This window comes from Scyliorhinus canicula, chromosome 8 (assembly GCF_902713615.1).
Source record: "Scyliorhinus canicula chromosome 8, sScyCan1.1, whole genome shotgun sequence".
In the NCBI taxonomy this organism is placed as follows: domain Eukaryota; kingdom Metazoa; phylum Chordata; class Chondrichthyes; order Carcharhiniformes; family Scyliorhinidae; genus Scyliorhinus; species Scyliorhinus canicula.
The window spans coordinates 30,525,977-30,539,922 of record NC_052153.1 but is presented as its reverse complement, the minus strand read 5'-3'; positions in this window follow the sequence as shown (position 1 = coordinate 30,539,922).

Genomic DNA, 13,946 nt, shown 5'->3' with positions numbered 1-13,946 from the left:
TAAGGAGGCCATTGGGGTGGGGGGGGGGGGGGGGGCATCATGAATGGACCAGCACTGTCATACATGGGAGACCGGGGCACGGTATAGTGCTGGGCAGTGGTGGTGCCAGGCTCAAGGGGTGGGGGGGGGAAGGGATGGCAGGTGTGGCAGTGCCAGTATCCCGGTGTCAACTCGGAGCAGGCTCAAAGGGCCGAAAGGCATCCTCCTGCTCCTGTCTTCTATGTATCTATACATCGATGTAACCCACCTGTGCGGCCTGGTATTGATCTTGAAGCATGAGGTGCCACTCCTCCTGGTGATGCTCCCCGAGCTGATGGCTGCTGCCACCTTCTTCCAGGCAATACTGGCTGCCCTGTGGTTGGCCCTCGGAGAAACAAGGCATCCCGTTTGGACATCCCCAAAACTTGTGGCTGGTCTCCTCGGTGGCATGGCTGCCAGCTGTGTGGCGTTTGCTCTGCAAGATCGCTTTAAGTGCTGCTCCCCTTCATTACATGGGGACTGCCGAGCACAGTCCCGGCGAATCAGCCGATGGGACAATTATTTGTGGTGTGAAGCTAGTGGGGCCTCGTTAAGTGCACCAATTAATGTCTGATACCGGTGATGGCCTTGTCTGGTCGTGTGTCGAGAAGCTCGCGGCAGTTCCTCCTCACAACCACACTAAGAAACCTTTCAATTAAACCACACGCAACATATTCACATCTCAGCTTTGGTCCAATGTAGACTTTGGCCAGCTTTAACATAGAGTCAATAGAGGAGTTCAAAGTTGTGAGAGTTTTTGATAGAGTAGATAGGAGAAATTATTTCCACTGGTTCGAGGTTGGTTAACCAGGGTACACAGATTTAACGTAATTGGCAAAAATACCAATGGGGAGTTGAGAAGATTTTCTGAAATCAGAAAGCGATAATCTGGAATGCATCACTTAAAAGGGGGAATGACAGCTGATCCAAATTAAAAATGAAACCTGTTCTAGCTTGTAAAAAGGAACAGTGTATTATGACGAAATGGCAGCTACTTTCAAACAGCAAGTGGAGATGCGCTGAATGGCTTTTATGAATCTATTTCCCCTCAACTGCAAGTTTTTATTACCCACTACAAGCACAATTATTAAGTTCATGGAAACAAGGAAAATTTTCAGGTGACAGGACAGTTACCAGGTTCCAACCCCCAATGTCAGGTGCGCCGTCAATTGGAATCTTCTGGAGGCGCTCAATCTTCTGGAGGGCAACACGGTAGCATGGTGGTTAGCATAAATGCTTCACAGCTCCAGGGTCCCAGGTTCGATTCCCGGCTGGGTCACTGTCTGTGCGGAGTCTGCACGTCCTCCCCGTGTGTGCGTGGGTTTCCTCCGGGTGCTCCGGTTTCCTCCCACAGTCCAAAGATGTGCGGGTTAGGTGGATTGGCCATTTTAAATTGCCCGTAGTGTCCTTAAAAGTAAGGTTGGGGGGGGGGGGGGTTGTTGGGTTATGGGTATAGGGTGGATACGTGGGTTTGAGTAGGGTGATCATGGCTCGGCACAACATCGAGGGCCGAAGGGCCTGTTCTGTGCTGTACTGTTCTATGTTCTATGTTCTATGTTCAATTAACTCGCTGCATCCATGGAAACCATCCAATCAAGGATTGCAGGCGAGTTCCAGAGAATGCCTGTGGCATTGGATGGCTGGCTGTACACCTCCGCTCCCCATCCCCTAGATCAGGTAGGCACTGCTAAGGTAGATAGGGAAGCACAAGGGGTTGGTTTAGCACAGTGGGCTAAACAGTTGGCTTGGAATGCAGAACAAGGCCAGCAGCGTGGGTTCAATTCCCGTACCGGCCTCCTCGAACAGGCTCTGGAATGTGGCCATTAGGGGCTTTTCACAGTAACTTCATTGAACTTCATCCACAGGGGGAGGGCGATTCTGCCCTTATAGACCCTGAATAACCCTCGGGTCTGAGGTGCAATTCTGAGCTAACAGAGCACTGGAGGGGGCAACACAGCGGAACACTAGCTCTCTATGCCAGAGAACAACACTTGGAGATTTCTATTGAGTGCTGGGATGTCGATTCCATAAATAACCTAAAACAAGTAAAGATGAGGGTGGCTGAATGATATTGTCCACCAGATTGTCCGTAGTTACAAAAATACAACAGTGAAGCAAAGCAGTATGTTGATTAAATGATTCACAAATAGAGATAACAAATTAATGTGCCCAGCAAAACAATGGCAAACATTGTCGAAATCATTTTAAAGGGATTCAAGGAAGGAATCGGTTTGTCTTCAGTATTTAGCTGTAAACTCTGGCCCTGTAATTGTAGGAACTTTGGTTTAAAGGCCTAAGATTGATGTCATGAGAACAAAAACAATACTTTGCTGACAGTCTCTACCATGAAAACTTTATTAAAATAGCTTAGAAACAGATACACAAAACTTTTAGAAGACATCCCCCCTGAGGAAGCATTACTTCCTCTGAGACCTTATCCAGGATGACACAATGACAGAATTGTTACTGGAAGGAAGACAGCCCATCAAGTTGGCACTGAATCTCCGAATGAGCAATTCACTGAGTGCTATTTCCCCGCCTTCTCGCTGTAACGCTGCACATACTTCCTTCTCAGATTACAGCCTCAATCCCTTTTAAATGCTTACATTTGCTTTTAGTGGCTGTCTTTCCTGGAACAGATCACTAAAGTGAAGCCGGAAGGGCACCACTCCACATCATGCATGGCTGACCAGCAGCCCCTCCTTCCCTTACTGCCGGCACAGGTATTATTTTTATTCGTTCGTGGGATGTGGGTGTCGCTGGCTGGGCCAGCATTTATTGCCCATCGCTGGGGGCAATTAAGAATCAACCACTGTGGATCTGGAGTCACATGTAGGCCAGACTAGTTAAAGACGGCAGATTTCTTTCCCTAAAGGACAGTAGTAAACCAGATGGGTTTTTACGACAATCGCCAATGGTTTCATGGTCATCGTTCGACTTTTAATTCCAGATTTTTATTGAATTCAAATTTCAATATTTGCCAGGGTGGGATTTGAACCCAGGTCCTCAGATCATTCCTCTGGGTCTCTGTTGGAAGCCCTCATTATGAACACATATGAAAGCTCTTTAGTGGGACTGAAACGTGGAGCTTCTAGCGGAGATGCAGGGACGCAACCCACTGCACCACAAGACACCCCCAGATTTTCAAGCCATGCCAGATTTTCCAAAAGTTCCTTCCCTTGGCCTTCAAACTCTGCAAAAGGAAATTTTAATTTTAAAGTGGCTCTGAGCATCTTTCAATTAAAAAGAGATCTATTAACAGTTGAATATCTGACCTCAAAGAACAAAGTTTTCCAATCCATTGAAAACAAAGCAGAATGGACAGGTCATGCTATTTTTGGTACTTGCTATTTGAATTCTTAATTTTATCAACAATCGTACTCTTTGAAGGAACCCGGAGCCAAAATGAGCATTGCTATGCAACTCACAGCTTGTTAAAAATAAAACAGGTTTGAACAATGTTTTCATTAACCCCAGGGCTGCTACCTGGGAACTGTTTTGAATGGTGTCATTGTGTGGTTGTCATTCTTGGGTGAACCATTCCACAGGTGGAAGAAATCTGCCGCTCTATTTAACAAATTTGATGTATTGCAATGGAGGTATATGTTCTAATTTGGCAATTCTACCAACAACAATTTTCCCAAGTAAAAAAATATTTTTTTTTCCTTTTTTTTTTCTTTTTGAAAATGGCAATTAATTTCAACTGGGGCAGGATTCCTGTTTCTTTGCCAGCAATTTTCAATGTGGTCAGCCTGTGCATTCTTGGTCAACAAAAATTAATTTTGCTTGCGAGCCCAAGAGTAGAAGGTGACAGGCACGATAAATATGCTAAAATGTACACCATTGTAAGTTGGCCATTTATTGGAAATTTAGTAGTGTGCAGAGTCCTATCATTTACTGTGAATGATGCCTGCCAACCTGATAATACATTAAAATGATGCATTTTATTATTCCTTACTACACAATTCATAATTTTTAATATGAAACATATGTGAAATTTGGCCACCAGATTAACCACACCAGTTTAACTCAATAGTAGCTTTATTTCCTCTGGATCCAGTATCACAGAATCACAGAATTGTTATAGCACAGAAGGAGACCATTCATCTCGCAGTGTCTACACTGACTCTTTGAATGAGCAATTCATGCAATACCACTCCCCCACCATCTCCCTGTAACCCTGCACGTTCATTCTTTTCAGATAATGGCTGGAACGCCGGCAAGATCTTCCTGTCCCGCGAACATCGCACCGCCGAGGGTTTCCCAGCGGCAAGGGGTGCATTCAACTGGAAGCACCTTGACTTGACTAGAAGATCCCACCACCGGCAAATGGTGGGCTGCCTTCTCCGTGGTGGGTTGCGTGGAAAATCACGCCAACGTGCCTGGATTGAATTTGCCTGCACCACACATACAGGCAGTACATTTGAGATGTATGTCACGCACTGCGTGAAAAAGTTTTCCTCAATTTTTGCTTCTCTTGTCAATTGTTTTAATCTGTGTCTCCTCATTCTCCACCTTTTCATGAGTGGGAGCAGATTCTCTTTATCTGCTCTATCCAGATGGCTCATGATTTTGAATACCTCCATCAAATCTCCTCTCAGCATTCCATTCTTGAAGGAAACAGTCCAAACTTTTCATTTCTCTCTTTGCAACAAATGTTCCTCATCTCTGGAACCATTCTCATCAATCCTTTCTGCACTCTCCCCAATGCCTTCATATCCATCCCAAGGTGCTGCAGCCAGAACTGGACTCAATACTCCAGCTGAGGCTGAACTAGTCTTTTATATAAGTTTGACATAACTTCTTTGCTTTTACAATCTATAATAATAATTATAATCTTTATTATTGTCAGAAGTAGGCTTACATTAACACTGCAATGAAGCTACTGTGAAAATTCCCTAGTCGCCGCACTACGGTGCCTGTTTGGGTACACTGAGGGAGAATTCAGAATGTCCAATTCATCCTTTCTTTCGAGATTTGCAGGAGGAAACCGGAACACCCGGAGGAAACCCACGCTGACATAGGGAGAACGTGCAGATTCCCCACAGACAGTGACTCAAGCTGGGAATCGAACCTGGGGCCCTGGCATTGTGAAGCAACAGTGCTAGCCCTGTGCTACAGTACCGCCCTATTATAAAGCTTCGGATACCGTTAGCGCCGGCCCTAGGGTTGCTGGCGCCCCGGGCAAGCTGAACTTCGGCGCCCTTGGGGGGGCGGCGGGGCCGGGGGGGGGGGGGGGGGGGGGGGGGCGGCGGGGGGGGGGGGGGCGGCGGGGCGGGGCCGGGGGGGCTAGGGGCCGGGGGGGCGGCGGCGGGGCCGGGGGGGGGGGGGCGGGGGGAGGGGGCTGAGGGGGGGGGGGCGGGGGAGGGAGCCGAGGGGGGGGGGGGGGGCGGGGGAGCGGACCGAGGGGGGGGGGCGGGGGAGCGGACCGAGGGGGGGGGGGTGGTGGGGGAGCGGACCGAGGGGGGGGGGCGGAGGAGCGGACCGAGGGGGGGGGGGCGGGAGAGCGGACCGAGGGGGGGGGCGGGGGGAGCGGACCGAGGGGGGGAGCGGACCGGGGGGGGCGGACTGAGCGGGGGGGGGGCGGACTGAGCGAGGGGGGGGGCGGACCGAGGGGGGGGGCAGCCGTGGGGGAGGGCGGCCACCGCGCATGCGCTGGTTGGCACCGGCCCAACTGCGCATGCGCGGGACCCGAGTCTCTGGCGCCCCCTAGCACATGGCGCCCCGGGCGACTGCCCGCGTTGCCGGTGCCTTGAGCCGGCCCTGGATACCGTATGCTTCATTAACCAAATTCTCAACCCATCCTGCCACCTTCAAGGATATATGCACATTTACACCCAGGTCTCTCTGTTCCTGCTTCCCCTTCATACTTGTACCCTATTTGGTGCAATCGACCGGTCTCAACGAGCCCTCATCAGTGGCACAACAAGGCGAGTTTGTGCCGCTCAAAGTGCCTCGCGAGATCTAATGATATCGCATGAGATGTTGTGATCTGGATCTCGCCCTCGCTGGGTGAGGTCCAGATTAACATAGTTAAGTGAAGCATGAGGCTCATTGAGATATGCCGGTGCCTGATTGTCCCGAGGCCCGGGAATGAATGCCTGTACCTGGGAGATCGCGCCATGGCACCATTTAACACTTGTCCGCAAAAACATGGACCAGGCATACCAGCACCTGTGGGTTCTCCCAGGCCATCAGAGGCATCCGGGTGGTCAGGTTCTGGGCAGGATGGTAACCTAGCACGCGGGCACTTTAGCACTGCCAACCTGGCACCTTGAGACTTCCACACAGCATCCTGGCAGCACCAAGATAGCCCTGCCAGGCTGACAAGGGCATCGCATAAATGTCAGTTTGCCCATGCCAGGGGTCGAGCCCCGGGTGTGCTCTACCCTTAATAGGTGGGGTGGGGAGGGGCTTGAGGACTTTCTAAGAGGTAAGTTGGGGTACTGGGGGTGTTCTGGAGAATACGATGGGGAGTTCTTGGGAGGATCGAGAGATCAGGATTAAAATTAGTAAATGTTCAGAATGTTCTGCCTGGACTGGATTGTGGGATTTTAATGTTCACAGAAACATGGAACTTCCTTTAGACTGGATGTGATGCAAGAAGACTCCTGATGGGTTAAACAGGAGAGACAAAGGTTTGGCTTAGCTGTCAGACACAACTCGTGATCAAGCGAAAAATATCCTCCAGGGCACATTGCCACTGACTCATGAGAATTTGGCAAGCTGGTGTTCAGACACAGGCCAGGGCGGCATTTACAAATGGCGCCCCGATCTCTTCCTGCACTGCGGTGTAGGATGTGGAGTTAATGCGACTACAGCAGCGCATTCCTCGTCAAGGCCGATTTAAAATGTCCCGTAAGGTAGCGAGGCCGTTCTCGGCGCTGCAGGCACTGAGAAACAAACCGCCATACATACCTAAAATGAACCTGTTTTTTGGGCGTTAAATCGCGCCCGGATTTTACATTAAGCAGGATTTTCCATGAAACCGGAGCAGCCCGCCATTGGCCAGTGGCAGGATCTTCTGGTCCTACCATTATGATTGGCATTTCCCACTAATTTACCCTTCACACTAGGAAACACATGGCAGGGGTGCATCTTCAGCGGTACCAGACAACCAACCACCCCCCCCCCCCACCGTGAATGGATTGTGTCTGCATGTTCTTCCAACCAAATTAATCCTCTCACATTTCTCTGTATTAAACTTCATCTGCCAGGTTAGCTGGCCGTTCAACCATCCTGTCTATGTATTTTGCAGTTCTACACTGTCTTCCTCCATGTTTACAGGATGTGAGCACTTGGGAGCAGTCATTCTTTCATCCTATTCTGTTACACAGTTGCACGGGAGTTATCACAGTTGCTTCACAGCACCAGGGATCCGGGATCGATTCCCGGCTTGGGTCACTGTCTGTGTGGAGTCTGAATGTTCTCCTTGCGTCTTTGTGGGTTCCTCCCAGTTCTCCGGTTTCCTCCCAGAAGTCCCAAAAGGCATGCTTGTTATGTGAATTGGACATTCTGAATTCTCCCTCCATGTACGCAAACAGCCGTCGGAGTGTGGACACTGAGGATTTTGACAGTAACCTCACTGCAGTGTTAATGTAAGCCCACTTACATAAGAACATAAGAACTAGGAGCAGGAGTAGGCCATCTGGCCCCTCGAGCCTGCTCTGCCGTTCACTGAGATCATGGCTGATCTTTTGTGGACTCAGCTCCACTTTCCGGCCCGAACACCATAACCCTTAATCCCTTTATTCTTCAAAAAACTATCTATCTTTATCTTAACAATATTTAATGAAGGTACCTCAACTGCTTCACTGGGCAAGGAATTCCATAGATTCACAACCCTTTGGGCGAAGATGTTCCTCCTAAACTCAGTCCTAAATCTACTTCCCCTTATTTTGAGGCTATGCCCCCTAGTTCTGCTTTCACCCGCCAGTGGAAACAACCTACCCGCATTCATCCAGGCCAGCAGCACGGTTCGATTCCCGTAACAGCCTCCCCGGACAGGCGCCGGAATGTGGCGACTAGGGGCTTTTCACAGTAACTTCATTGAACTCTATTCGTGACAATAAGCAATTTTCATTTTTCATTTCATTTCCTATCCATTCCTTTCAGAATTTTATATGTTTCTATAAGATCTCTCCCCCCCCCCCCCCCCCCCCCCCCCCCACCTCCTTGCGCATCCTTCTAAATTCCAACGAGTACAGTCCCAGTCTACTCAACCTCTCCTCGTGATCCAACCCCTTCAGCTCTGGGATTAACCTAGTGAATTTCCTCTGCACACCCTCCAGTGCCACTATGTCCTTTCTCAGGTAAGGAGACCAAAACTGAATACCATACTCCAGGTGTGGCCTCACTAACACCTTATGACACTTGTGACACTAATAAAGATTATTATTACTATGAATGCAACAGAGAGGCAATTGTAACCCACTGGTGACTTGTGCCCAGTCCCTGTTGGGGTGTCCAGTCATATATGAGTACTTGATAGACAAGTGCATGAAATGTTGGGCAGAAGCCAGTGCGTCCAGTTTAATCAGTGAATGAAGACTGGAAATGTTCCATCAGACTCCTGAAGTTTTCCAGGTGAAGGGACAACCTGGACATTCCTATGAGTCTAATTTTCATCATTAAATTGACCTGGGTGCAAGCACTCGGAGAAGAGTGTACCTAAGCTATCCTGAACCCATAATTTCAAGATAATTTTGGGCCTTCCATTGGAAGGGTGAAATATCCATTTCCCCACCAACATCACAAATTCCCAAACTGTCCATTTTGGAGCAGAAGTTTTGTTTCAACATGTCCTACCCCATTTCCTGCCTCTGCTAATCCTCTTTTGTCCTTTTTGCAATGGAACTTGGAAATAAAGTAATTCAATGTCATAATAGTTCAGTACAATAATGAGGAAGCATTGTCTGTTGGAGATATTCAAACCAGTTTTAATCTTAGATATCTTGTATAGGCAGAGGCCAAAGCAGCCCACATTCTGTCCAACCCTCTGTAGCAAGAGGCTTGGGTGATTTTTCACTGAGCTTCATCTGTGTAACTCCCATCAATCTTCTGCCAAAATCTTGAAGTCAGTGCGAATTGGATGGTGCGAGTGGGATTTGAGACAACAGGAGGTGGGTCCCATAGCAAAGTTTCCAGGCTGTCAGTTAAGTAGTTAGGAGGGACATCAAGGAAGGAAAGCCTGAGACTATTTTTCTTTGAGAGCATGGAGAAGCAATCCTACTCTTTCTTTTATTCTTTCATGGGATGTGGGCACTGCAGGCTGTGCCAGCATTTGTTGCCCATCCCCAATGAGGGGGCAGTTAAGAATCAACCAAAGAACATTAGTGAACCAGGTGGGTTTTTGTGACATTTGACAACGGTTTCATGGTCATCATTAGGCTTTTGATTCAAGATTTTTTATTGAATTCAAATTTCACCTTCTGCAGTGGCGGGATTTGAACCTGTGTCCCCAGAGCATTAATCTGGATCTCTGGTTTACTAGTCCAGTGAGAATTATTTGCCCACAAGGAAACAAAAAGGAGACCACTTACCTTCCTGGGACTTTTCTGCCCTTGGCTTCTCCTCTAACCCAGACTGGCCTAGAGAGGAAGTAACAGACCTCGAGGGAAAATTGCAGTCGATCCCCAATTTCCATAAGAACCCCAATGTCTTCTAACAGCTGTCCTTCCCATCCACGTAAAAGAGCAGTAGGGATGGTGAGTCACTTTCACCATTTCAACTAGTGACCAGCTTGATTTCTGACTGGGGGACAGGGTTAAAACCGGCCCTAATATCTGATCAGTTGAACCAACTGTCTGACTGTTCAGGGGCATGTGAAAGACATCTGAGCAATTATTTGAAGACAAGTAGTGAGATCTCCAGGTTTTTTTGGCCAATATTAATTAAATCAATCACATGGCCATTTCTTATTTGCAGTTTGCGGCACTTCCTTGTGTACAAATTGATTGCGTAATCCGATTATAAGTCTCAAATACATTGCCGACAGGCGTTTAGGGCCTGTTTGACTCTCACCTTGCAGTCAAATGTGTTGTGTTCTGTTGTCTTGCCGTTGCAATGACGCACACAGAACTGCTGGTGATTTAACAAGAGTGATGATTTATTGATGAACACATGGGAGAATAACATACCAAATACTATCTAGACTAGGTTACTCTGGAACTACCCTCTGTGCGACTGTCCTATTGTACGCCTTACTACCAACTGATGAGTCTCCCACGTCACGTGACCAAGGTCTGATGCCACCAGCTGGCTGGAGGTTGCATTGATAACTGCGTACAAAACTATTCACGGGCATATCACCACAAAATGAAGGCATAACCAAAAGTGGGAGAGTCTTTTTGATATTCATGATGTGGAGATGCCGGCGTTGGACTGGGGTGAGCACAGTAAGAAGTCTTACAACACCAGGTTAAAGTCCATCAGGTTTGTTTCAAATCACTGGCTTTTGGAGCACTGCTCCTTCCTCATTCACTTGAGGAAGGAGCAGTGCTCCCGAAAGCTAGTGATTTGTAACAAACCTGTTGGACTTTTAACCTGGTGTTGTAAAACTTTTTACTTTTTGATATTGGTTATGGTCTGTGTCTTGGCCATTTCGCAATAAGGCGGACAATGGTTCTGCAAGCTGTCTTGTGTACACACATATTGCGCATTGAAGATAAATTTCCATTTTATGGAAAATACAGAAATGTTGACCCTTAATTGGGACAATAGCTGCGGAAGGCATCAGCTGGAAGTCCAGTGTGAGAACATGCAAAGACAAATTTAGGACTTTTTATCTTTAGAAATAGGAATCTAGTTTCAGCTGAAGCTTTGCAACTTGACTGCAGAAAACATTGTTGAGTAGGGTATGAGGAACATCCATGCTGTGATGAGGAGAAAGGTGGGGGTACTAACACAGCTACCCCCAGAGAGTTCAAACCTGTGTTAATTCATTGTCTAATAACCAGCTATTCATTATCTTCCCTGGGGAAAGAAAAAGGAGGCTAAGAAAAGGTGTCCCTGAGAATGAATGTTTGGAAACAAGTTAACCTTCTGTGGCTGATTTCGCAATCTTTAAAATTGAGTGGGCATGTTCCTAGGACTCCAGGGTACTGCTGATAATTGTGCAGCCAGCTTAGCTAATAGAACCTAGAGCTAAACATCTGTTACTGCTGATTGGAATTTCCCATTCAGCTTCAGTTACTTCTGCACGCCAGTTATCCAAATGGTAGTTTGGCTTATGTTAGACAGACAGCAGGTAACTTTTGAACTAGTAGAGTTTGAACTGGTAGATTGCATGGTTTTAGCTGCTAAAGGTCCAATAATATCCTTGTGTAAACTTAAACCTTGGCAGCGATAGCCTGCAACTAAGTTCACTAGACTAAGAAAAATAGTTTGTGTCCTATAAAGAAGCAATAATGCATTTCATATCAAACAAGCACAAACTATTATTGGGCTGGGCTACAACCAATCGGAAAAAAACAGAAATTCACTTAACAAGCCTCTACTTATTTTATCAATGTTGCTAGGTTAGGTAGATTGGCCATGCTAAATTGCCCGTAGTGTCCTTAAAAGTAAGGTTAAGGGGGTTGTTGGGTTACAGGTATAGGGTGGATACGTGGGTTTGAGTAGGGTGATCATTGCTCGGCACAACATCGTGGGCCGAAGGGCCTGTTCTGTGCTGTACTGTTCTATGTTCTATGTTCTAAGTGCAATAAGGTGGAGGTACTGTATGGTACTAAAAGATAAGACAGGTGTTTCTTGTATTCTGCCTTGGAGTCTGAGGTAGTTGTTGCGATATTATCATAACTGTCAGAACTGCAAGGGTTAATGAGATGTTGCGAGTAGCCATTAGGAGGAGCTACAGTTACAACTATATAAGGCAGTGATGCTAAGCCTTGTGGGAGAGTGTGTGCAGGAGTTAGCTAGTGAGAGTCAGAAGAACAGATAGTATAAGTGAGTGCAGATCACAGTAAGTGCAGATCATGCAGATAGTGTGAGTGCAGATCATATTGTAATTCTGAATTAGAATCAAGTCATTTTCTGTTCACTGTGTATAATAATTATTCAGATATAACTGGACTATTTAAAATTGTGAATGAATGCGACATAGTGCACAGAGTCCAAATGTTTCCAGTAGTTCAGGGGTCAAGAATGATGAGCATTGATTCCAAATTAAATGTAAGAGATTCAAATTGCAGAATCAGAGAATAGTTACAGCAGATAGATGCCATTCAGCCCATCGAGTCTCCACTGGTTCTGAAAATGAGCAATTCTGCCACCTTCTCCCCGGAACTCTGCACATTCTTCCTTTTCAGGTAATAGTGAATTTCCTCTTCAAATGCTTCAATTAATCTTAACCTCCACCACAATCTAAAGGAGTGCATTCCACACCTGAACCAGTCGCTGTGTGAAACGTTTTGTTTTTATGTCGCTTTTGCAAATTCATTTAAATCTGTTTCTCGGGGGTGGCATGTGGCGCAGTGGTTAGCACTGGAACTGCGGCGCTGAGGACCGGGTTCGTCCTGGCCCAGGGTCGCTGTCCGTGTGGAATTTGCACATTCTCCCCGTGTCTGCTTGGGTTTCACCCCCACAACCCAAAAATGTGCAAGGTAGGTGGATTGGCCACGCTAAATTGCCCCTTAATTGAAAAAAAAATAACTGGGTACTCTAAGTTTATATTAAGAAAAAGGACAAAAATCTGTTTCTCAATCCTTATACAAGTGGAAACAGTTCCTCCCTATCTAGTCAAGCCCTCTAACGATTTTAAATGACTCTATCAAAACCTCTCTCAGCTTTGAATTCTCCAATGAAATCAGTCCTAACTTCTCCAAAATCGCTTCATAACTGAAGTAAACTGAAGATAGCAAGAGAAACATCTTTACACAGAAAGTTGAATGCTGGTGGAATGCACTTCCAGGGTTAGGGTTAAGGCAAAAATAATGACCAATATTTAAGATTGGATAGTTGGATGAAGGAAAGGAGGTTAAAGGGGTAAAACATGTTAAATGTGATTAGAACTACTTACTTGCATGGCTGACTGCATTGAACGGCCTGTTTCTGTGCTGTACCTTCTATGTATTTTTTATACATTGCAATCTTCTCTTTCCCACCTAAAATCGTATAATCTCTACAGTGCAGAAGGAGACCATTCGGCCCATCGAGACTGCATCATCCCTCTGAAAGAGCATTCCACCCTATCCCAACAATCCCGTAATCTAACCTACACATCCCTAGACATTAAGGAGCAAATAATCATATCCAATCCACCTAACCTGCACATCTTTGGACCGTGGGAGGAAACTGGAGCACCCGGAGGAAACCCAACGCAGACACAGGGAGCACATACAAACCCCACACAGTCACCCAAAGCCAACATTGAATGAGGGTCCCTGGCGCTGTGAGGCAGCAATTCTAGCCACTGTGCCGCCATGCCACCCAGAGGGTCAATTCAGATTTGTTTTTCCCCATGTAGATGCAGGGATGTCACTCCTGAAATAGGTATTACTGTTCCCATTTAGAACTGCATTAACAATAAAGGACATCTCAGTGTTCTTAAAACTAGTCCTTCTTAACAGAGCCTGAGCCACACTGCTGATGTAGTTGCAATGGTGGCATTTTCGAACTGAAAAGTTTATTTCCAGCCTTTTGTTTTTTTAAATGGTACCCACAATATTGCTATCATTGCTTCTCTAAACTTTGCCAGAGAATTATTTTAAGCTTCTCTGAGGAAAGTGAGGCATTCCCACATGATTACTTTGAACAAAGAATTCCCCCGTTAAAAGTTATATTGTCCGATACATAGGAGGGAATGTTATCCCACCCTGGCCTGTGGGACCAAGTCATCGGAGCCTTGAAATCAAGTGTTTAGCCCCATTCCCACAGGCCTTCATTATAGCTGCTCTCTGCGGGTTCAGTGGCTGGTTCATCCACTGAAA